This window comes from Anser cygnoides, chromosome 2 (assembly GCF_040182565.1).
Source record: "Anser cygnoides isolate HZ-2024a breed goose chromosome 2, Taihu_goose_T2T_genome, whole genome shotgun sequence".
In the NCBI taxonomy this organism is placed as follows: Eukaryota; Metazoa; Chordata; class Aves; order Anseriformes; family Anatidae; genus Anser; species Anser cygnoides.
Window position 1 is genome coordinate 54521546 of NC_089874.1, and position 24587 is coordinate 54546132.

The window sequence follows — 24587 nt, forward strand, 5'->3', positions numbered from 1 at the left end:
AGTAGGAAAGCATAAGGCTGACTGAAGAAAAGTGATAATTACATTAGAATAATAATAACAACAACAAAACCTGGAGCTAATGAAGACTGCCTGCTTCATTTAATTTAAGAAGAGGCTTTGCCCTGTAATGAAGACACATGAAGCTCTGCAGCTCATTCACCCTTTCTCCAAATGTCATCAGGAGCAGTAGGGCTGCTCACTAAGCCAAATCCCTCCAGTTGAACTGGTTTGACTGGTCAATGATAACAAGAAGGAAAAGCTTGTACTTTTATCTCCTCGATCACTCTGCAGGCTATCCCTCGGGTTGAATAAAGACAGTTATACTAACGTGTTAATGGATCTAGCAGAAGTAAAAAGCAGCCTGGTGATTCCCACTGTGGATCTAACGGGTATGTCTGAACTCAGCAGTAGGTTCGGAGGACCTCTCCCGCCTCAAACAGCAGTGGTACGTGGCACAGACTGAGTGACAAAGGGATATCATTTTGCCTTTTTTTTTTCCTCACAGAAAGCTGACTTTAACAAAGTCACTTGCAGTGCATGCTTTTACAAGAAAACAACCAACACTCATTTCGAAAAATCCAAAATAGACCCAAAACACGTGAGCTGCACACCTGAGAAGTGTTAGCTCCTCAGTGCTCTTCCTGTTGCTCTACCCAGTGTCAAACTGCCTTTTACTGCACTGGAGGTCCGTGTTACCTGGAGTCTCTTTTTTTTAAACTATGAGCATCAGCAATGCTAAGTGAGGCTGCTGAGAAGAGAGGTTTGATCTGCTAGAGAGACGAGCTCCTGGCAGATGAAGGCTTAAAGCCCAGTTTGCCCGCTGCCTCCATTATGCTGGTCTCTCCTCTGCAAGGAATCTCCGTAGCTCTGGACAAGCGTCCACTCGTCAGGGAAGCCAAACCCCATTTTGCTCAGCTTCTTTCAGCTGTCAGAGCTTTTGTAATGCTTTAGCAGGACTTAGTGCACTCCAGAAGTTGAAAGTGAGACAAAGAGAATTTATAAACCACCACCCCAAGTCTGACTGAAGGTTACCAGCCCCAGAAAGCCACAAACAACCTTCCTCTCCTCATCTAACACAACCTTCAATCCCCAAACAGATTTCTCCTATCGCTACTGAGCACGCTAAACTTGATTTGCCATAGCAGGGAGGGTTTCTTTATTATTTAAAGAGCTGACAGGAAAATCCACTAGAAATAAAAAAAAAAAGACTACAGCGCCCCAGGTTTCATTAGCCTGTCCCTAGTTCTGACACCTCAACAGGGAAAGAAGCTCAGAGCAACCCTGGCAACCTGCTTCTTTATCTTCCTCTTGACCTTTGTGCCATCAGGTGCCTCTGAAACATTGATCAGTGCCTGTGGCTGGAAGCGCCAATGCTGATTAACAACCAGAAACATAAAGCTCACTGAAAAGGAACACAGATAGCATCAACGTTGCCAGTTTCTCTAAGAGTATCTAATATTCCTTCCCAACATAAGCATCCAGGGTCAAGGTGCCTGGCAGGCTGCAAACAAACCTGGAATAAATACGAATGAGCAAGTTGTGCAGGATAGTGTTCTGCTATGGGATGGGGGGCTCGTGATCCCTTTAAATTAACCTACCAGTTTACAGCAGCCTTTCCTTTTAAACAGGCACTCCAAACAGCAAATTCAAAAAAAAAAAACAAACAAAAAACACCACAAAACCCTCCCTTCTAGAAGAGCTTAATTTATGTTCTCTTCCTGCTGCTGCCACCAACGTTATTAGCACTGAGAGGAGCATCAGCAGGCTACTAGATACCGCTGGGGTCATTGTGGGCGCAGAAAAACAGCTCACTAACACAGCAGCACAAAAAAAAAGAAAAAAGCAGCAGTGAAGCAGAAGAGCAGTAAAAGAAAAATTCTGGCAGCCACGGGACACCTGTGTTTTTGTCAGCTGCACCCCAGACACCACCTGCAAATCCCCGAGCAGCTCTATGCCATGCTATCATCCCCATTCACTCCCAATACTTCTTGGTTTACGCCGAAGCCTCTTGGACCAAGCAGTGCTGCCAGCAAGGACCTGAAGCCTCTCCAGCCGCTCTCACCAAATTAAAAATAAGAACAGCCATAAGCCACGCTGTCGAACTACAAGAGATGCTTTTTTCTCGCGGAGCACAGCGCAGCCACCCTGGCTCTGCAATCATTAACAGAAGCGTTCACCTGCCTTCCTTCCTCGGCTTCCTCGCTCCAACGCACGAGCACTGCCTGGACTTCCCTAACGGCAAATCACGAAACAAAGCTGACAGCGAAAAGCTGGGGCAGCAGTTAAAGAGCCTGCCAAAGAGAAATCTGTTTGCTCAGGCAAAAGCTGTTCTCAGTCCAAACATGGGAGTCATAATCTTACAGCCATTTGCTTGGAAGACAATGAAGGGAAGGCGGAACAGGCTGGGAAACTGCAGCTTGCCACAGTAAGAGAAGAGAACAATCTTTGTGCCCAGATTTCTTTGCTCTGCAGGGTAAGTTTTACAGAGCTGACAACCGGTAGCAACATGTAGTGGCCCCAGGCATCATGCCTGCCTATCAAAGACTTGGATTTTAGCCCTGGAGAAATTACAACTTCTCAGTTCTCTGGAAGCTCTATCGGCCGAGAAGAAAGCAAGAGAGTAACGAATGACCTAACCAATAATTATTTTAATACATGGATTGCATACTGCAAGCAATAAATGCGGAGGTGCCTGGGGTGCGGGGAGAGCTGGGGGAAGAAGGGCAGGGGGAGGACACCTCGTGTTTGACAGGAACGGGATACCCACAGGTTACAAAAGGCAACCAACGGGGCTGCGGCAACAGCACAGTACTGAAGCGGTAGGGGCTGGCACTCCAGATCGAAGTATGGATCCCGCAGATAAGCGACGGAGACAAAGGAAGGGGAAGTTCAGCGATCCAGGTTGGAAAAGGCAGCTCAGGAGGAGCCAGCAGGAATGCCGGGAAGAAAGAAGCAATCTGGAGAAGCTGTATGCACGTGAACAAAAAGGCATTTGACCTTAAACATCAGGTGCAGGGGTGCCCACACGCTGCCCCCAGGGGAGATGTCCCACCAGAGGCAGCTCAGTCGCTGTGCCAGCAGGACGGGCTCACACCATGCATGCTCAGAGTAGTGGCTTTGGAGACGGCGAGCCAACCTGGCGTGCAGCAACACCTCCCACAGCCCATTTTGCTTCTGCCCAGGCGCAGGAGCTCTGCTGCGTTTCTGCAACATCCATTTTCACCCACTATTCATCAGTTACAATAAGCTGCCAAACCTAAGGCCTCGAGGTATGGTTGGAGTTGTTTTCTTTTTTTTTTTTTCTTTTTTCAGCACTGCAAGAGACCCGAACTATTTCAACTTCCTCTCCCAAATGTCAGCCTTGAGCCATTCTGGTCCGTCCGTCGGAAGCATGTGATATGAAATAAAAGCCAGGAAATAAGACTTTCTGAATAAACATGTATTTGGTGAGAAATAGTTCTGATTGTTGGCAGAGAAATGTCAGAAACCTGAGGCCTTATGTATAGCATGCCTACAGAGTGCAATTTCTATTTAAAGGGAAGCTGCAGCTGTCTGTAGCTCTTAATGAAGAATAATGCCTGGGAATAAATTACCGCTGTTTCTGAGAGACATTTCTCAAATGACAGTGATTCTTCCTCTTTTCCCTCTCCTATAAATACGAAGTGGCACGTATTGGGCAGTTGTTTGGGAGAACAGACGCACGCAGCTCGCTCTTTTGACGGCAGCCTGGTCATTTCCGTAGAAAACCGTGCAGCAGTCCAGCACATGGATGCAGAAGCAACCCAAAAGCCAACACATTCAGAAACAGTGAGGCTGCAAGTGTCAAAACTTCCCATCGCTTTCCCAAGGTGTGTGCGGCCCGCCACGGTGCGAGCAGACACCGCGTATCACTTCCAACCGTGGCACAACCCTGGCGTCGAGGCTCAGGATGCGGGAGATGGCCGCTCGCTGCACAATTTTAACCACGTCTTTAGGTTTCCCCGGCGAGAGGCGGCCGTGCCGGGGGCCTGAGCAGGCGAAGAAGGTGATGCTCGAGGGAAAGGGTGCGCCCGGGCTGTTTGCCCCTCGCCGGGCAGCTCAGGAAGCGGCACTGACATCAGCTCCAGCGGTCGGGGCGCCAGGAAAAACAGCCCGCAGCGAGGGCTGCCGGAGGAGGAGCGTCAATGAGATGGGACCAGGGCGAGGGGAGCAAGCAGGGCGAGGAGTGGAGAGAGGAGGAGGCAGCTGAGAAATGGGCCGGGGCTAAACTCAGCCCCCGAGATGCTCTCTGGGACTGTACCCAGCCCTTACGCAGGCTGCTTCCCACCGAAGTCACGCGCTGAAAGGCTGTCAGAGCGAGGAACAGGGATGTTTACTATCCTGCCATCTGCAGTTTGCCCAAAATAACAGCTATAGATATGAGATCAACTGAAGACGTTTCAGTTATTGACACATGCTGGAGTTAGAGATTTATTTTCCGTTTCCCACAAACTGTGCCAGAGGTTTTAGCACAAGTGCAAAAAAAAAAAAAAAGTGAAGAAATGCCAGCGAGTGAGGAACACGAAGAGTTTATTCATTGCTCCTGTCAGAATGTGTTTGTGCTTGTGTGGCTAGCACTCCAAAAAAGCTGCGGCATATGTTTTCAGGATGGAAAAAACCTCAGGATACCTAAATCCCACCAGACAATACCAAATTGTATGCTGGCATTCACAAGGTACCCTTCTGCAAGAGCACAGCAGCCTCACCTCTCTTCGTTTTGACCCCTCACTAAGTGAAATAACAGTCCTCCTTAACAAATCCTCCTGACATCTCCCTTTCTCTCTGTAAAAGCAAAATATGGACTTGATTTGTACAAGCTCTGCTATTCCAGAAATGCGCTTCATCCAAATGAGGAGAGCAGGAGAGAGGAAGCAAGAAATTTGTGCTGTTTAGTAAACAGGCAGTTTCTAGGTGGATACAAGATGCTGGTCCCAATTTACTGCCCACCCCCCCTGCTCTGAAATTTGCCTCGGTGGCAGAACGAGGAGGCGGAAGGGACGAGCACAGCTAGTGCCCGCCGTGTGAAAGGTCTGTGCTTCCCGTACATCTCAGCGCGACAACACCCTGCAAACACCCAGGGAAAAGAGAACGGGATTTTTTCAGTAAAATCATTGTGCGCTGGTATTTCCTTTCAGCAGAAAGGGCAGAAATACCACCCCTCCTCGCTTCTGGTATTCCTGTCTCCCGGAGAGGGTAAAGGAAAGAGGGGAGGGGAGAGGAGGAGCCTGGCCGGCCGCCTCCTTGCTACAGCACTGTCCTCCACGCTGAAGCGAGTAACTCTCAAGGAACTTCCGAAGAGCTCTCCATCGCCTATGAATGACCCCTCCTCAAGAACCGTGTCCTTGATGCCAGGGGGAGAGCCGTTTCTGAGAGTGCTTTCTTCCCATCTGTACCTGGTGAGAAGAGTGCTACTCCCTCCTTGCAAGCCCAGGCCTCGGGAGTGTAATTTGGGGGTTTGTCACCTCAATAGCAGGCCGCCGTGCTGCGCCTGAAGTGGGCTCCTTTTAAACCGTTCAGGACAGGGCAGAACGCAATAATCACACTGACGGCATCTTGCACAGATACTCCATCCCCTGCAACGGCCGATGATCACCTCCCTCCCTCCCCCGTGCAGTTTATCTGGCCCATCTTGAACACCGCATACAGTACGGGACCCGGAGAGCACTCTCCTCGGCATGAGGTGGTGCTGCTGTTGCAATCAGTGGAGGTGATTGCAACATTTTAAACAAACATCTCCTGCTATCCCCACAGCTTTGCATGCTAGGACAGTTTTTTTTTATTATTATTATTATTAGTTAAGGCTGCCCTCCTCTGCCCTAGGAAGTCAGCGTGCAAAGTAAGCCCTTGTGGTTTCAAAGAAGGCTTTCAAAGTGTGGGAATAAGCTGATACGGCCACGTCTGCTTGGATACACAGACAGTGAGAAGCTCCAGGTCTCAGAGGCCCCTTATTCATCTTAATGAGTTATTAACTTGGCAACTTAGAGCTACTAGTTACTAACGATTCCCAATGTCAGCTTTGTTAACTATTTCGTGGTAGATCATGGCATGCAGGAAAGGGGAGAGATTTTTCTGTGTCTTTTGCAGCATTTATTTTGCAAGCAGCCTTTCGGAAACCAGCATCACTTAAGTTCTGTCTTAGTCTGCTTCCCAAAGCCTGCAACCCAAAGGGAAAAGCAGAGCAAAGGAGGGTGTCCAACTTCCAGGGAGCTAGAAGGCATGCCCAGGAGTCAGCAAAAATACTTATATTTACTAAATTTATGGTAAATGCAACAACTAATTTACTCAAACTGGAAGAATCTGCACCTGCCTTACCACTGCTGACATCCTGACTAGTGCATGCTTTGGGCATAATTACCAAACTTAATACCAATATAAACTTAATACTTCAACTACCAACTTACCTAATCTTGAATTTGCTTTTTTATGACCAAAAGAAGGATTATTCTCAGACCTGGCAGGCAGAGAATTCTTGTTTTCCTCTGTTTTTAAGGATGCTTACATCTGATCTGTACATCTGCCCATTTCAACCCAGAAATGCACTGAGCTTCGTAAGAAAAACAATGACCATAAAAATAAAACAAACTGATCAAAGGAATAGGAATTTGGAATACCAGATGCAAATAACCGCATTTGCATTCCTCTAATTTGGAAGTAGCCAAATGATTTTAATCAATGTATGAGCATGTATAAAACTCCTGAATCTGAACTGCATATTGCTGAACTGTTATCCACAATATTTTTCATTTTTGTTAGGCTACGCCATCACAGGACCTTCAAAGACAGATAATATATTTAGCTAAAAAACAATAGTAATACATTAAATAACTGTAATGGTCCGAGGAGAAGAAACACAGCATCTTTCCTCAGATATCACCATTCTGCCCTTGAAATCATTAAAAAAAACCCACTAACAACAAAAAAGGAGTGAGAGGGAGAGCAATTAAAAGTCTGGCTTTGCAGCCTAACCCAAACACAGCTACTCTTTGGTTCCAGCACAGCAAAAAGATGCTCAATACATCACAGGGACTGGAACAAAAGCTACAACGCAGATACCCCCACAGAGAAGACACAATTGCAAATATACATTTGGTGACATAAACTCACAACATTCACTATGTTCTTCTTCAGGGAATTCTGGATTATCCTGTAGCATGAAGATTTTTCAGAAGTTGCTGGATTGCTCACAGGGCTTCACTGGCTTTCCTCTTTCAAATAAGGTGAGATAGAGCTGTAAAAGATAAGCAAAACAAACTAAGAAAGGAAAAGCAAGGAATAAAAGGAGGAAAATCCATAGAGCTCTTTAGCAAATGAACAACTGATTCATACATTTCCTTGAAGCAAATGCATTTTTAATGGGCTCCCAGGATGGAGATTCCTGTGTAGCGTGCATGTCAAATGCTGATCTAGAACAGGAGGAGTCATTTACTCTGCACTTCTTATTACCAACAATTAAAAACCCAGCTTGGAGTTGCTGAAACATAATTAAAGCAGTTCTTGGATAATTCTGTTGCCATAAAAAGGGGAAGAAAAAACTACTCTGGGTTGTTTTGGATAGTGTCTGCAAGTAAAGCTCAGGATGCGCAAAGAGATCCATACAGGAAGATTTTTGTTCTCAGTGAGCTCCTCTCAGGGGACACGAACACCTAACCATTTCTGCAGTTAACTGTAATATTGCAACAGAGGAGTACTGAAACCCAAACTGTGTACATGCAGAATTGCTACTGTTCAGTATTTAGTATGTTTCACATCCGAGATTTTTAAGATTGTGTGGTTCTTCCATACTTATTTGACAGCTTTTCTTCATGAGCCAGCGCATAATTCTATTTTATTTTTTGATATGTTGCATACAAGATACCAGGCTATCCTCAGTCTTTTTAAAAGGGTCTGAGAAAACTGTTTTGCTACATTTTCACTTGAACCCCACACTGAAGACTTAAAATAGAGTGTGTATTTCCATAGGGCCCAAACTGAACATTTCTTTCCTTCAGTCAGGTTCCCATGGGCTACCTGCACTTCCCAAATTCTTAGTGTCATGTCCTGCCACAAGCTCTTCCTATTTCCTTGACACAAGTCTCCTCATACATTTCATATGTCATTCCAGGTGGAATCCATGTTCCCTAACTGAAAGCATGTGCAAAACGAAGGTCTACACCTGAGACAGTCCCAGCTCTCTTTACATTCAGTGGAGAAAACTAGGCAACCTAGAAAATAATTAAATTTGACCTATCTGAAGCATCTACTTCAGGACAGAATGAATCACTCTCTAGAAAGGTTTGTTTCTTTCCCTCCATATAGTGAGTCTAGACGCTTAGCTCAGACTAGATGGCTACAGACGAATGCAGATGAATCTCGCCCTATGTGAAGTGAAGGCAGGAAACAAGTCAGACAGACGGACAAGAGCAGTTCATGGGTGAAGAGTAAAGGGAAGACAACGCAATGGCAGTAGGCAGGGGAAACTAACTGAAGTTACAGCCCTAAGACGGTCCATTTTAGTTGAACAAACAACAGCAAAACCCTCCTAAACCCAAACCACTGTTTCCCCAGGTGATCCAGCCAGCTTTGGTGTAAGGCTAGGGCTAGGTCCTCGCAGAGGAACCATGTTCGCCATCTCCTCCAGCTGGTTGGGACTCTCCCTCGCACACTGGTAATGATGATGATGACGACTACAATCATCAGATGGTTTCTGCCCTCTCCCTGACGGATCATAGCAATGCAATACACCTGTTTCAAAAGCCTTCAAAGGTTAAGAAACCCTGAGCTGGAAGTACAGCTCCTCAGTGACACAGACACTGCGGCCTTAAGACCCTTCAGATATCCAGGCTAAATTTCCAGGACCTAGGTCTACAAACTTCTCCGGTAAACGGGACCCTGCTGCTATTCTGTGTGCACAGAGAAGCACGCAGTCAGACATTATCTCATAAGCTTTGTAACTTTAGAAATCCAACCAAAAGAAGTAAAATACAACTTTTAAGTCAAGCCTCAACATTTTGTTTAACCCCAAGCAATTTATATTCAAGCTATTTATTTTTTCCTTAAATTAGGTGAATCTCAAGATTAAAAAAAACAAAACAAAACAACAAAAAACTCAAAATACTCTAAACATTTTGTTCCTAAGCATTAAATTGAAACATTTCAGCATTTTCAAGATCAATTCTTCCGTTTTTTCCCCAATAATTTGGCATTCTAAAAACCTCCTAAAAAATCCATTTTTGATCTTCATTAACACCCTCAAAAATTCACCCAACAGGTATCTCTTGTCATTCAACATTGAGCTGAACCTGAAAACGGACTCCAAAGTACTACTAGAAAATATTTAGCATTTCTGCAAAAGTTAGGTGGCTTCCAATTACTTTTAATAAAGGCAGGGAATTTTACTCCAGGCATACCTTGTCTCCCATAACAAATTCTGCAGTTCCTGCTTGCATCTATTCCTCTGAGTCTCCCTGGAGAGTAAGCTACACCGACCACTGGGCTGAAAAACTCACTGCGGTCACTGCATGTCTTTCCACTAACTTCAGAAGGCTGGATGAGGATTTTGATTTCAATTTGTACAAGTCCATCACCACCTACAGCAAGACTCAGATCATGGAATAATACCGCTGCATGCTAACTACGCAGTTATGTTGCTACAAGTCTGGGATTGTGTTGCAGACCACTTCCACCATGTGGACACAAGAACATGTCACAAGAAGCACCCGTGTCACGCTGTGCATCGGTGATCTACAGCAAAAATCCTTGTATGTGCACTCTTATTTCATGGGAAAGATGGCATGAAGCAAGGTAACCCCCACCTCAGGGGAAGAAGGCTGAGAGAGCTTGTATTTACCACCGGGTACATACACATGCACCACGCACACAGCCAGTTATTACGGAGCAGATGATGTATTGTAAATTCATAAGCTAGTTTAATCTGCAACAACGTGCTCACTTGACCTTACCCTTAGGCGCTTGTTTCTGCAAGAGGCAAGTTGCAAGTTGCCTATAGATGTTCCCAGCCATTTTTACGCTTCAGATTTAAAGACAGCATGGCACACACTTCAGGACATGCAAGGAGATGCTCTGCCTCTTGAAGCACAGTCCTCTCCTGTGGAGCAGAGCAGTCCTTCAGGAATTGGGACAATCTTTTAGCTATGCAGTATCCAGCAGTCTGCTAAGGCATGCTCTTTGTGGAGCATGTGAATGAGTCCTAGCTTGGAGGGACCATCAAGGAAGGCAGTGGGCACCATCAGGCATATTTCACATCCTCTGTTCTCCCGAAGAAATGGCCCTGTGCTGCTGTCTTTCACCCTGCTCTATGTCCAGAGCAACTCCTCTGAAGGTGCGGGAGGTATGGACACATGTATAACGGGGTTCTGGTTTGCAGGACAAACTGAATTTCAACCATGCTTTTCCACCAAAGTTTCAAAAGGTTCAGCAAATCACTAACAAATATATGAACCTTACATATATTATGGTTGAAGTATATTCATATGGTTCATAACCATACCACGTATATGGTTACTGATCACAGCGCTGCTCTGAAGGGGAAGTGTTACACAAGGAAGCTGTATCTCGTGGTCCCACAGTATTCTGGTTATTCAAATGTAGCAGCATAGCCCTGCCTTTGAGCACTGAAAAGGACACTGAGTTGACAGATTAGAAGTGAAACTGAGAGACAAACAGACCTCAAACCCAAGAACGAGGAAATACTTTTGGGGAGTATTTAGACACTAAAATTGGACCCCAGGGCAATCAACAAATAAGAACCACAGTACAAGCAAGCAATCGCAAATTGGCAAAACCAAAGTTCAAAAAGCAGCTCTGTGCAACACTCTGTATTTATTCCAAGAAAAGGTCATGCTCTCCATCTTGCTTTGAAGAGCAGGCAGTGAGACATCACCGTTTTTCCAGTCCTTTCCTGTAGGTTTTTAATTGTCATTCCTTGCTCTCTTGCCTCATGTAATTTGGTTTTCCTAATTCACAAATCAGCATAAGCTAATAAAACTGTTTAAGAGACAGCAGCATTGTTCCTGTCTGAGTTGTTTCGTTGTTTGCTATTATCCCACAACTAATCCTTCAACTCAAATAAAACCGTAATTCATTTCCTCCTTTATTCTCCCACTGCATGAAATAGTTTTAGACAGGTTCAATCCTGCCCCACCACAAATGGGAAAGGCGAGGCTCTATCTTCCTGGAGTGTATGCAATTTCAATTACCCAATGCGCATATCATCTATCATGTCAGGAAACAACTTCTAAATGATTTTCAACAGGTCTAGCTGATTTTACACACATAGGAAAGATTTTAATGGAAAAGGGAAAAAAAAAAGAACCCACAAATACAGGAATTAACTATCCTTCCAATTTCAGATTTCAAGTTAATAAAAGCTTCTCTACATAAGTCATGCCAAACTTTACCCATCTGAGAACCTGCTGACATTTTGTATAGTGTACAAAGGCTGCTTCTGAAGGGGCTGAGTCATCTGTACATTAATTGTTCCGCTAGTTTAAAAAAGACTTAAAGTACAACTATACCTACCTTCAAGGCTTACAGCAAAGTACTATCACCTTAGCATAAAAGAGGCTTAGTCTGCGTAAGAGTCAGGCATCACACAAGCTTCTGATTAATGTCTGTTCCTCATCTCAAGCCAAGAATATCTGGAGCTCGATTCTCTGCAGCTTTGTCATGTAAACCAGCACTTCCCATGATTTTGCACGTGGTCCACAGTGAAATGCCCAACTTCACCATGCCGTATCCCCAGTTTGTGCAAGGTGAATAACCCCGTCTGGGTGTAAGGGAATAGTAAATCGGGCTGTCAGCACTTTGCATATCCTGCACGTTCTAAACCAGAAAAGCAGCATTCAGATCACGGGGCTCAGACAACAAAGCAATCCATCCTGCCCCACAATGTGTAGTGGGGGGCAGAACATGTACCATGAACACATCCACAGGCTGCTCCAGCCCCACGCACCTTTCCTCTGTGTGTACTCTGTTTCCAGTGCAAGTACTTACTGGAGAAATGAAGTGCTGCAGGATGGGAGCATCCATCTGCAAACAGCAGACAGAGAGGAGCAGGGTGTGGGGCTGCCGGGGTACGGCTGTGTCTCACATCCTCCAGTGCGGTAGCCAACACTGAAGAGACCGGTGATTCTGATCAAGTAGCGTAACTGTTAGTCATACAGACACCAGTGCCCCAAGAGCTTGCCTAAAGAAAGGCATTACTCGTCATTACCTCATCTATTGTAGGAATTTTTCCCGACTTAATGCTCAGCTAAAGCACCACTGACTTTAGCTTCACATTATGCAAGCAGACCAGGAACAGGCTTTGTAAGACCTACAAGTGATCAGAAGACTGATGAGGGTTCACCAACACGGGGGCAGTTTTAAATACAAAGATAGGTGAGCCTGCTCCAACTTGCACTGTCTGTTCACGCGATGCCTAATAACACCGCAAACACAAACCTGACGAGGACCTCTGAGACATTACCTTTGCACAAACAACAGCAAGCACAACCATACTCATTATCTGTATTTCAGCAATATCCAGTTTTTCCAATAAGACTTGAGGTTAAACTGCGGTTAGCCCTGTGCTTCACTTACTGTGCCTTGTCCCTGAGCTCTCCGAGATTTTCCCCATGAAGAGAGCGCAGTGTAAGGGAGTAAAAGAGCAAGCAAAGAGGTGGGCCATGGGTGCACCACACGATGCCATCAGGTGAAAAGAAAACTAACAAGAGCATGTCTAGGCTGTTTTGTCTAAGAAAAAACAGTACAGAACTCAAAGACGAAAAATACCACACAAATACGTCCGATCAGATGTAAGTGACGTATTTTTAGTAAAAAGCCATCATCCCATTAACATCAACATCCCCTTTTTGCCACTCTCTCATGGCTAGTAAAACAGGAATAGCGGGGAAGGGGGAAGATTTCAACACTGATTTACACTTCTCTTAGACTGCCAACTTTCCTCTTTCTCACACAGAGGTTTTAAGTGAAAACAACTCTATTGCCTGCATCTTTGTAACAGTCAGTCCTACAGGTCTTCCGAGCGCAAGAAATTGGAAAAAAAAATGCAAATGATCCATAATAATTCAGGCTCAGAGCCAGTAATGTTCAACAGATACAAGTAATAAAAGTAACCTCTCTGGATGCTTCTGTTCCACGGCACAGATATTTTTCTTTTGCGGAAGCTATTATGCAAAAAACGCAGCTTAGCCACGAGGAGAGACAACGAGCCTCGGCCATATCTGAGGAACCAGAGCTCACTGCTAACTTCTTGCAGATGACAACAAGATCAAGGGCTGCGCCTCCGTTCAACATACAGATGTCCGCCCACAGGTGATGGCCACGGCACTTCTGCAAACACAGAGTTGAAGAAGGGGCCCCAAAGCTGTGAGTCCCGAAGCTCAGCAGTGCCAAAACCGGGTGCCGAGGTTCTGTGTATATGCAACAAGTCAAGGATAAACCACCTGAGAAGACAGCTCTGCGGGCAGCAGCCTCACCGAACGCCAGCAGAAAGGCTGGACCCTCGGCAGAGACTTTTCTGGTGGCAGGACCAGCCCCAGGGGTTGTCCGCCCTACCGATGCCTTGGTGCGGGCGAGGTTTGAGCTGGGGCCAGGGCTTTTGGTCAGCAGCAGGTTCCCAAAGCTATTTGGCTGCCAACCTGCTCAGGGCTCTCAGGGGGTGCAGCTTCACGTAGCAGGCTTGGCTGAGGGCGGCCAGAAGAGCACGCGTGGTGAGCCGGGGCCGCACGGACAGACGGCCGCGCGCACAAACAATGCCATCACGTGAGGCTCGCTTCCTTAGGAAGCCAGCCCAGAACCCACCCTTAACCTTCTCCCCATTTCCAGCGCAGCCACATCTTTTGTGCTTCTGATGCAACGTGAAACACAGCATTATAAAACAAAGGCACTATTGACTAGGGTTTTTTTTTTTTCAGGATTACGATGACTACACGGGCTTACAGCAGAGATTTCAGTGATTTCAACACCGAACGCTAAGTAACAGGAACACCGCTTGGCAATAAATCCAGAGATTACCTGTTGAAACATTAATGGCAAACACCTTTTGATGTGGGCTGCTTTATGTGGTGCAAAAGCCAGCACCGTAATTATGCATTTCCTTTCTATGAACCTAGTATATTTAAATCTGCACTATTACGGTGGGGTGGTGTGTGTGTGTGTGTGTGTGTGCATGTGTGTGCATGTGTGTGTCTGCCTTACAGGAAATACTCCACAGCTGAGTCTGCGATTTACCAGGGTAGCTGCACGTAGTAAATCTGCAACAGGGGACCTCCGCCGTTTCATTCATTGTGCGCGGAGCAGAGGGCTCAAACAATTGCCACACTTAAGACAAATGCCAGCGTGAGTCATCCCAGTCGGAGTGCAAACATGTTTGCTGTCGGGTGAGTCATAATATCACATCCTGAATTCACAAACCTGCCTATAAATAATAATTTCGGCAATTGTTGTATTTCTTTAATACAATGCAACTTGAAGTGTGATGCTGAAGCTACAGAAGCTCTCCTGACTACAAAGAACACGTTTTTCTCCTCATCCCTTTTGTTCTTGATCGCATCCATCTACCTATAGCAGTAAGCTGTCTGAGGTGACTGCAGCGGTAATTACGTTAATCATACTTAGCAAAACTCAAACGTGGCACCAAATGTGTGACAAATGAGAGCTATCACCCCCAAAAAAAGTAGTAAGAGAGAACCAAGCCCAAAGCATAGACCTTCTACTTGCCGTATTTGCCTTGCCTATGAGCGCTTCTTTGACACCCTACTTGTGACATGCTTTAGCACGTTCAGCATTCAGGTAAGAGGAACGTTATGCTGCTGTGGGACAGAGACAGCGGAGACCAGGACAAGAAATGCCTCAGCAGGGGCGCTGGAGCATTAATGTTTCAGGAGAGGCCGTGGCAGCACAGCGGGTACCGCGTCCACAGGGAGCGAAAGCGAGGTCCCGCTGCCAGGAGCTCGCAGCCTGGGTGCAGCACGCAGCCGTGGCTGCTTCATGAGAACACACCTGGTGACAAAATTAACGCACTGCAATAATTGGCAGTGATAACCCACGACTGCCTTTAATTCAGGGAAGCAGCTGAATCAGAAAAGCCACCTAGGTGCCTTTTCAAATAGGGCTGAAGTTAAGCATACGACCGAATTTGTTCTGAAGAGCACTGATAAAAACGTGTGAAATCTCTGCGAGTAAGGCAAAAATAAAAAAAGACTTTGTGTAAGGTTTTGGGGGTGGGGGGGTTTCTAACTTGGCTCTCAGTTAGGAATTGGTTCTCCTTTTACACGAAAGAATTCACGCACATACAAATCTCCTTACATTAAATCAAGACAGTCTTGCCTTCCCCTAATTGTTTTGTAGAGTAACCGCTCAGAAGTTCATTCCTGATACCTTTCTCAGGCAAAATAAAAGGCCTTTTAGAAAAATTTTATTGCTAAAACAATGAAATTCTCCTGGGAATGACTTCGTTATGGAAATGAAGTGACAGCTTCTTTTATCTAGCCAAGCAGCAAGTCTGCATTTATAAAAGGCATTCTGTGCACAAAGTACAGTGAGTGGGAGGACATGAAAATGCTATTTTTAATCCCGATTTCAGCGTTCCTCCCATACAGATCTCCTGGAATAATAACAGCAACAACAATAACGATAATTAATAATGCCAAAAAAGGAGCATCATCTTAAAGGTGACTGTCATGTGAGAAAGGAAATTGTAGTTAACGACTTACAAGATTTAGGGACAAATGTAAGGTTCTTTCAGATACGCTGGCACTGAGCCATGGATTTCATGGGATTTGAGACTTGCCCCCCTAACTTTTACACTGTAACATAAAAAACTATAAAGCAATGAAGTTATTACTGTATGCAACATATGCTTTATCTCTACCATTTATTTTCTTGCTCCAATTGGTAGTTTCAGAAATGCAGCTATACTTGAAGTTAGTGGTGGAGCTGAGGCCGTCACTGTTTGGGTATGTTACTGTCACAGCTTTCAGACCTGGGGACAAAAGAAAACCTCAAGGAAATCCAGGGCCAGGCGAAGTTTTCAAATGCACTGAAAACAAGGGCAGAATGCAGGTTTTGGCCCGGAGCTTGGAAAAAGACCCCCAAAAGACCCTCATCCACTTCACTGGCCTTTGGATCCGTCCCTCAGGAAACTATCACAGATCAATGACGGCGAATTAACACATGCAGAGAAAGCACGAGCCAAATCCTTCCTCCCTACCAGGAATACGCTGGCTTCAGTGGGCCTGGTACATAATTATCCAAGGGCAGAAGTTAGCCCTGATTATTGAAAGATTGTTATTCAGTTGGAATATCATCTACCAGTGGTAATTAGGACAAGCCTTTGGATTTCACACCTAATAAAAACGGACAAGAGCGAGCAGGCAGTAACAAAAGGCACGAAACATGCGAGCACGCCGAGGCGCTACTCCAAACCTGCTGGTACGATCGCGCTCAGAGTAGCCCCACCACTGGAAAGCCCCCGTTTCACCCCAAATTAGAGTGATCTGGGGGGAGATCATAGGTGCCATCTCTGTGGCTCTCATGCAAACACGTTGGAGCCTGGCACTGGCTCACAGCTCACACTGAGGAGCTCCCCTGGCACGAGCGTGTGCGCTCAGCACCAGCCTTGTCCAAGGGATTTTCCCCCAGGATTTCAGTCCCGTTTCGGCCGTGCACAACCCTCACCGGCAGTAGCATGGCCCGCGTGCAAACCAGTGCCCTTGGCACGCTACCTCCCCAGTGAAAAACGCACCAGCCGACTGCTCAGGTAGGATCTGCTTTCAAAAGCTATCATTTACAGACCGTGCGGGGCACGCTTGGAGGCACTTCCGCTCCCTCGCCCTCCTACAGGATGCATTTTCATGCCATTAACCTTTACTTGCCTTTTATGCGGCAAAATGCAAGCATATTAAAATATACAGTTCCAATTAGATGCTTTGATCACCTCCATCTGCTTCATGGGAGAGGTGCGGTGGTAACAGAGGAAAAAACCAACAATGTAGGACTGGAAGAAGTTCGCCCCCTTCTCCTTTTTTGTCCATTGCTTGCTGCCAAATGTGCTCGCTGCTGGTCACTTGCCGAGCTCACTGCCAGCGAAATGCTCGGCTGGGCACGTCACCAGCATTTAACCCTCAATAAAATTAAATCGCAATAATACTTAGCACTCGTTCAGGCTTCTACATATTACAAACACCGTAAAAAAAAAAATAACAGCACACTCACGCCGTAACACCCCTGCAAGGTAAGCTGAGTATTATTCATGCCTTATGCAAAGGGGAATTTCACTGGAGAAGGGATAATTGACCTGCCCAAAGCTATGCAACACAGGTGCTCCCGTTTCCTGGTCCTCCGCTTATTCCAACAGACCGGTTTCAGCCCTTCCTGAAACTTTCAGTGAGTCAGACTCCTGCCTTCACTTCTGCCTCTCTCTGCAGCTGAAGGAAGTGAGGGAGCAGCTCCCTGCACCCAAGGGCACGAGCTGCACGTGGGGAGCGTGAGAGTGGTCCCAGGCTGTATCGCCTTGTGGAGCAGCAGCATCGATGGCAGCGGCAGCCCTCCTGTTTCCACCTCCCTGTGGCCAGCAGGGAGGAGCTACAGAGAAGAATTTGGTCTGCAGGAACATTCTGAGCTCCTTCACTCAATGTCTCAGTCTCTGTGGATGCCTTCTCGTCCTGGAGCAAGGACAGAGTGGGACTTAGCCACGGATGTATACTGCATGTATTCCCTCTCCCTTCCCTGTAACTGCAAAAAATGGCTCAGATTGAACAACCAAAGGTTTTATCCTGGATGTCACTCGGCTTCATACGGGAGCCACGTGAACACCACAGTAAAACTCTCTGACGGCTCACATCTGGGTTCACCACAGCCGAGGCCGCAGCAGCCTGCTTGGTCGCTCCCTTTGGCATGCAGTGTTTTAACCACTGTTGAGGTGAAAGCCCCAGTGTCACGGGCTGGACAAGAGTACCATGCAGTCAGAGATCCTGTTACAACACCAGCTGTTCATCTGCACTGCCACGAATAGCCATGGCGTAGGTGGGATCCAAGTGCACTTGCGATGTCAGAACTCACGGTTTTTCTACCTGAAAAAGATCTGCACCCTCATGAGCAGCAACACGAGCAAAGCAGTCACCTCACCTGCTAGCTGTGTGGATGTAATTGTCCCAGATTTTTTTTTTTTTTTGAAAAGGGGGCTTTTACTGGCAAAGCTCATCTCAGTTCACAAACCAAATAAGCCCTACCTTTGATCAAAGCGGTTAGCCTGGAAAAGCGTTTGAACGTGTTGATCGGCTCCCGAGCTAAGACAAGGCTCCAACGGAGGGGTTTATCTCACCTAACCTCTCACTTTTAACCACGTTTAGTTGGGTCAGGGCCAACGTGGTGTAACCAGATCCTCAGCCCGAGCTGCAGGTTTTGATTGCACTGAAGCGTCAGCTCAAGCCAAAGCCTCTTCGGCTACCTCGCCTCAGAGCGCTCTCGCCCCTGCAGATCGGCAGATGAGCTCGGCGGTTTAAGTGGATTAGCTGTGCTGAACGGCTCTGCTCCGGCCACTTCTCGTGTCCGCAGCACTCGGGCTTTGGTCTGCAGTGATCTCACATTCAGCTGCCCCGAGAGGTTTTGCTGCAGCTGACTGAGGACAAACGCGAGCTGTCCCCAGGCCTCGGTGGAAAGACGGGCTTGCAGCTCGGGCTGGGTGGGCATCCCGAGGGGCTCAGTGAGCCAGAAGTGTCTGCAGAGTGTCCCCCTTCTCTAGCACCAGGGTTCTGGGTTGGCTTGCCACTGCAGTTTGCGACTAGGATAAAAAATGGCACTAAAAGGTGTTTCGGTGAGGATGGTCACAGCTGCACAGAACAGCGCATTTTCTCCGAACGCCAATAAATAGCGCTCTTCACCGTCCACGTTATTTTCAGTGGTCCGGTCTCCTTGTTCATATTTTTTCAGTGCATTTTACAGTGGCAGGAAGGCTCTGCCTTCTGCACAGATGACTGCCTCTCAGGAGAGGTTAATGTCTCTGGTCCTGCCACCCGCTGGACGCTGCCTTCTCGTGGCTTCTTAGGCAAAATTGTAAGAACCAGCGCGCAGCAAAGCAGTGCTTAAACCGACACCAGCACGGTGCGCTCTTGATGCCACCTACCTTGGCCACCTGTCTTAGGCTGGGAAGAGCAGCCTTGGCCGTGCCAGAGCCCCTAGCACCTGAGAAGCCTCGGCTCCGGCAAATTTCTACCCAAAGGAAACGGATCGCATCTTCCCGGGGACAGCGCAGCCGGCGCTCAGCCGCTCCTCCCAAAGGCAGCAGGCAGAAGTGCTGGATAACATAATCGGCGTGAAGTTGTAACAATGTGGGAGAATGTGGCAATTCATGGAAAATGTCATCGACCAAAAGGCAATTAGCAGCGAGTCTAAATGCAGAAGCAGAAGGGAGTGGTTTCCTAACAAAACAAGCCTTGTTAAAAAATAAAGGAGAAAAAAACCTCCTAAACCTTGCTTTCCTCAAAAAAGCAGCATTCTCAGGAGACTGAAAGCATTTGAAAAAATACTTCTGGGAAGCTTTCTGTAAAGATTATTCTTTACAGACAGATTTGGCAGCCCTTTCTGCTCTGTCTCCTAATGCTGTTGAGCATAACTATGTTAAGTCAATAAGCAAAGCCACTCAAAGTTTTTTTGAGGTTTTCTAGGCCAAGAGAGGAAGCAGTGAGATAGGAAAGTTTTCAGAAGTGGGAGTTGTGCCTGCCTTGCTTCTAATTGTAGTGAAACTGTCAACCTCTGCGTTGTGTTTCAAGACTTTACACTTCAAAATCATTCCCTCTGTGCTTTGAATTGCTATACTTTTAAGCTAACTACTTCTAAAAGTGCCGTTTAAAAAAATGACATCTTCAACCACATTTAACATTGTGAATAAATCTGAATTTGCAAAGTCTCATTGGGTCCCTGCAAAAGTGCAGATTTTTTTTTATCATACATGACAGCCAATCTCTTGGAAATGATTTCTGCAGAAATTTAGTTTAAATTACTTCATATCAAGACATTTAAGAGAAAATGTGTTTTTCTTTGTTATACGCTAAAAATAACGGTGTCCTTTTTACCTCAGATTAAAAAAAAAAAAACAAAAACCAACCACACTCAAGCAGCAAGCACCATTGAAACCAATTAGTAATCTTACAACCTAAAACCCTACCTACGTGCAGGCATGTATTAATCGCATTTCACAATGAGCTTCAGGCACACGTGGCCAAAAATAGTGAACTAGGATGAATTGCTTTATCTCTTGCGCGCAGCCAGAAAAGAAAGTGAGTCCATGTACTATGGTGAGAGTGATGGGTGTTCAGTGCCCTTGCAAAGATGTTCCCTGCCCCTGAGCCAGGGAATCGCTCCAATCAATGCCAGAATGGTAAATTCATAGATAAACCAACATGCTACATTTCTCTTTACTGCCCAGACACTATCAAGCAAGGAGAGAGATACCTGCAGAGCAGGGAGCTGAGGAAGCCCAGCACTTTCCGTCTCCCTGCAGATATTTGAATTTTAGGGTAATTAGAAGGCCACGCTCCTTTCACACCGTCATGAAAGAGTATTTATGTTGATTTGGCTTTAATGATTTTAAAATACACAGGATAATTTCAGGAGAGTAAAGACAGTTAGTTCAGTAAGACCTGGGTGTGTTCACAGCCCATTGCTCAATGTAGTTAACCCAATTCAGGGTAAATGTTTACTGCTAAATAGTTGGGGGAGATGGCAAACAAGCATGTAAAGCAATTCAGAGTGCTGGCTGAGAGTAAGATAGAGTCACTGCAAGCCTCAGCGAGGTCCTACCTTCTAGCTAGTGTGACAGTGCCCAGCACAAAGAAGTCCCAAGACTGACTCAGGCCCCTGCGTAACACTCTCCCCAAACAGAAAATTATACCGTACCTCGTGGGGCTGAACAACTTTGAAGTATTATCTTGAGGTCTGCCAAAGTTCGAGGTGTTCCAGATGCCAGGTTTCAATTTAAGCTAATCTGTTTTTCATATCCTTCTCCTGGACTCTCGTTTCTCTCGTCTAAAGGAGGACAGCACCGTGTTTAACCCCAGTGAAAAACTCTCCTGTTGCTCACGAATGACTCCCCCTCGCAGCATGCGAGGTTGCATCGGTTGCTTGCTAAGGGAAGTCCCACCCCACTCTTTGCTCACTGCGTGAAGGGCGCTTGGCTGGGCCAGGCTGAGGTGCTACAAACGTGCTCCCATGTTGGCACAGGTTATTTCTGCACCGAGGAAGCGGGGAGACTTGGCCTCCCCTCTACGCTCCTCTCACATGCTCCTGCACCTCTAGCTTAAGACCCATCACCACTTCCCCACACGTGGATATGATTCCTCCCCGTCCCTTCCCCTCCAGCAGACCTAACCAGACAGGAGCACTGCTGGCAAAGCGCCTCCTGTTCCAAACTCCGGCCACCGGCTCGTGCAAGAGGTGAGGAAACACCGTCGCGTCACACGGGAAACAGCTGAGCTACAGCAAACAACGGCCGGCGGCAGTTTTGAGTAACCAGCCAGCGCCCAACCCCATCCCCGTTTCCCCGCGAGGACGCTGCCCTCCGCCCGCTGCCCCTGCAGAATTCAGCAGGGCCGGATCGGGCTCTCGGGTGCCACGTGCCTGCCGCACCGGTCCGGCAAACAGCCCCATCAGATCGTTCCCACAGCACGCAGATCTCTTCCTGGCTTGCCGCAAGGTGAGTACAAAGTTTTTGCTAGCCTTGCACTTTTTTTTTTTTTTTCCACGTCATGTGAATCACTCCCGTTTCCCAGCATCAAGGAGTTAATGGAAGAAAGAACTACCGTGGCATGTGCTTCGTGCAAGGGTAAGTGGATTGGCCAGCTATCAAAGCAGATTGTTAAATACTGCAATGAGCTCCTGATTTTTTCCCCCGACTGCAATAAACGTAAGGATTTAATGTGGCCGTAAATTTAAACCTAGACCACATCTGCTGATAAAGCAAAGTCTTTGTACTTGCACAACTGCCGTTAACAGTACACAAAATACTTAAATTTCATGAATTCTCCTACAATCAAAAGCTGACCTGCAGTCAGCCTGAGGCGGCCAATGTGAACTGCACGCTCAGCAGAACTGCACATTAAAGACGGGGGAAAACGGAGGTTGTGTTATACTACAAAATTAGACTGCTAAGAAATTGAATCGTTTGTGCAACTGCTAAGTTCCTGGAGTGTTTTGGGCACCCCTTCACCACACCAGATTAAACCATTTCTGCTGTGGTTCTCATCCAACAGGCAGCGCTGGGTGACAGTCGTGTCGTTTGTCTCCTTCCTCGCAGGCACGAGCAGAAGTGGGGCCTGCAGGTCTCTGCCACACTCTGCTATTAAACTTTTCGTTGGAATTAATTGAGGCTGCTCTGCTATTTGAAGCATTTTACATCCCTGCAATAGCATTAATAGCTTGGAAGAGAGTGTATGTGTTGATGTACGTTGTTTCTTCTCCTGATCTCTTGGGAAACTTCAGCTGTAGACTTTGGCCATCAGCATTCATGCTACTTTTCAGAAGATAACTGAATTCTGATATAGTGATCTAATTTTAACTTATTTCTTGGCAAGATACTCTCTCCTTATGTGCATACATGTCAGACACGGATCCTGTTTCAGCAGCGTTCCCTTGGCTAATTATTACCAAACCATTTGAAGGTTTCTCCACCGCAAGTCAGGTGTAAGCAGCTGGGACCTACCTAACAGGACTCAGTCCCTGAAGAGTTTCATTTTGAATGGCGTAAGTGACCTTCGACCAACTAACTTCCTTGTTGGTTCATGCCCCAGCTCTAAACTCCCCAGAGGAAGGTAACCCCGAGAAGCACCTCTCCCAAATCCACTAATCTCCTTTTTGAGATTCCTTCCTATTGCAAGTCTGCCCTAACTGCCCTACAGGCGTGAAATCCAGCCCGGGATGTGACAAGCGACTCTTTCTACCATCTGTATTATCATTATTGCTTTGAAAAAACTATTAATAACAGCAAAATGATCTCATTTACACTGCTAGCAAATCTAATTTTCATATGTATAATCAACAGAATTATGCATACAAACAGACAGTTACTCTTTCATCCTGGGCTTGGAGACACAAAAAAGGAAGTGTGTTTCATAGTTGGCCCCATGGCATCTACACCTACTCCTGCAACCTCAGGTTAAGCAGAAGTCTGCGGCATCCCAGCTTCTTTTCAGTTATCCAGTACTTTCCCAACCCAAGACTAGTTTCTTTTTAAAAACCAGCCTCCGATACAAAATTCACATCCAGATTTCAAAGACCTAACTGTGTTGCAAGGTCCACGTTAGATTGTGCTCTGTTGCATGCACAAGAATCAATTGAGAATTTTGGGTGCTTCAAGCTCAGAACTTGTGAATCCCATGCAGGGTCACCCCTGAGAGGGAAGAGGCTCTCTGCAATAAACACATAAAAATGAAAGTCGGATCTCTGGGTTGAGAAGAAGGGCAGTGATTTTGCGTTGGAATTGCACACACCCCACCTGCTGGCTTTTCCAAAGGCTGAGAATTGAAACAGCGGCAAGGCGAGCTTACCTTTTCATTGAAGGTACGTACTGAACAATGCCTGAGCGCTCAGTGCTTTACAGAGAGGTGGGAAACAGCAGCCTGTCCCTGCCGAACCGCAAAGCAACCCAGACCTGACAAAGCCGCTCGGAGCCAACAGCGGTACGAACGCGGGTCACAGTCTGGTGAGAAGAACATGCTCCGGCTGGCAAAGGTCTGGGTTGCGCTGTACCACTGCCGCAGGGCCCGCCTGGCTGCTGTGACACGGGGCAGGCGGAGGGGTAACGTCCAACGCAGCGAGTCGAGGCTGCGGAGCTGCATCTGCAGCAGAGACTTCGGTCAGCGCTGCTCCTCCGCTGGCCACGGCAGCGCACGCGGAGCACGGCCACCGTGATTTTTAATGTTCACCCTCACCAGTGCTAACAGCAGCTGGGAACACTGCTTTGCCACTGGAGTGCCAAATGGTGACTCTTTGACAAATTAGTAAAGTGAATATGTCCCCACTGCATTTACAGGGCAATCAGGCAGAGTTCACTCGTTCATTTCTAACCCCACAGCTGCAGACAGGGACTCACAGAGGTGGCCACCACGATGTGAATCCACACTTTGACCGGTCTAAAAACATTGAGATCTGTCCACACACCATTTCAATGTGAACCACTTCTCCTCAGGTATTTTACAGACACTCAAGCTATTACTGACAATGTTACTGAAATACGTGCTGGTTCTGCAATGTGGATTAGGGGGAGTCCCAGCCTTCTGGGATTATTATCCTTGATTTCAAATGAGTCTCTTTTGGAAGCGCTTGGTATTAACACACTAGTGCTTTGTCACAAAGACACATAATAGATGTGATTTCTAGCAAAAGCTGAAATCACAGAAATTTTATTTGCACATAGTGTCAGAGCTGCTTTGGAAACAGACTCTTCAGTTACCTATGATGTTTGGAGGAACTCGCAGTTGCAGAAAGAAAAGAGTATTTTTCCTTCATCTATTACTATCCTTCACCACGGGCCAAATTCTGCTCTCGCATCCAGTGCCAGTTCAGCAGCATGG

General features: G+C 46.5%; 1 protein-coding gene across 15 annotated transcripts in view; it reads right to left on the reverse strand.

The window, feature by feature from the left end:
• The window catches only part of ATXN1 (ataxin 1), a 295425-nt gene that overhangs the window by 159226 nt on the left and 111612 nt on the right, over positions 1–24587 (reverse strand). For 14 of the 15 annotated variants that reach the window (XM_066992103.1, XM_066992101.1, XM_066992100.1 and 11 more), the window contains one exon: positions 7123–7246. The gene's annotated coding sequence lies outside the window, so the exon portion shown is untranslated. Of the gene's footprint in view, positions 1–7122; positions 7247–20916; positions 21352–24587 lie in introns of those variants that run through there. The other variant, XM_066992102.1, reaches the window with a different exon arrangement.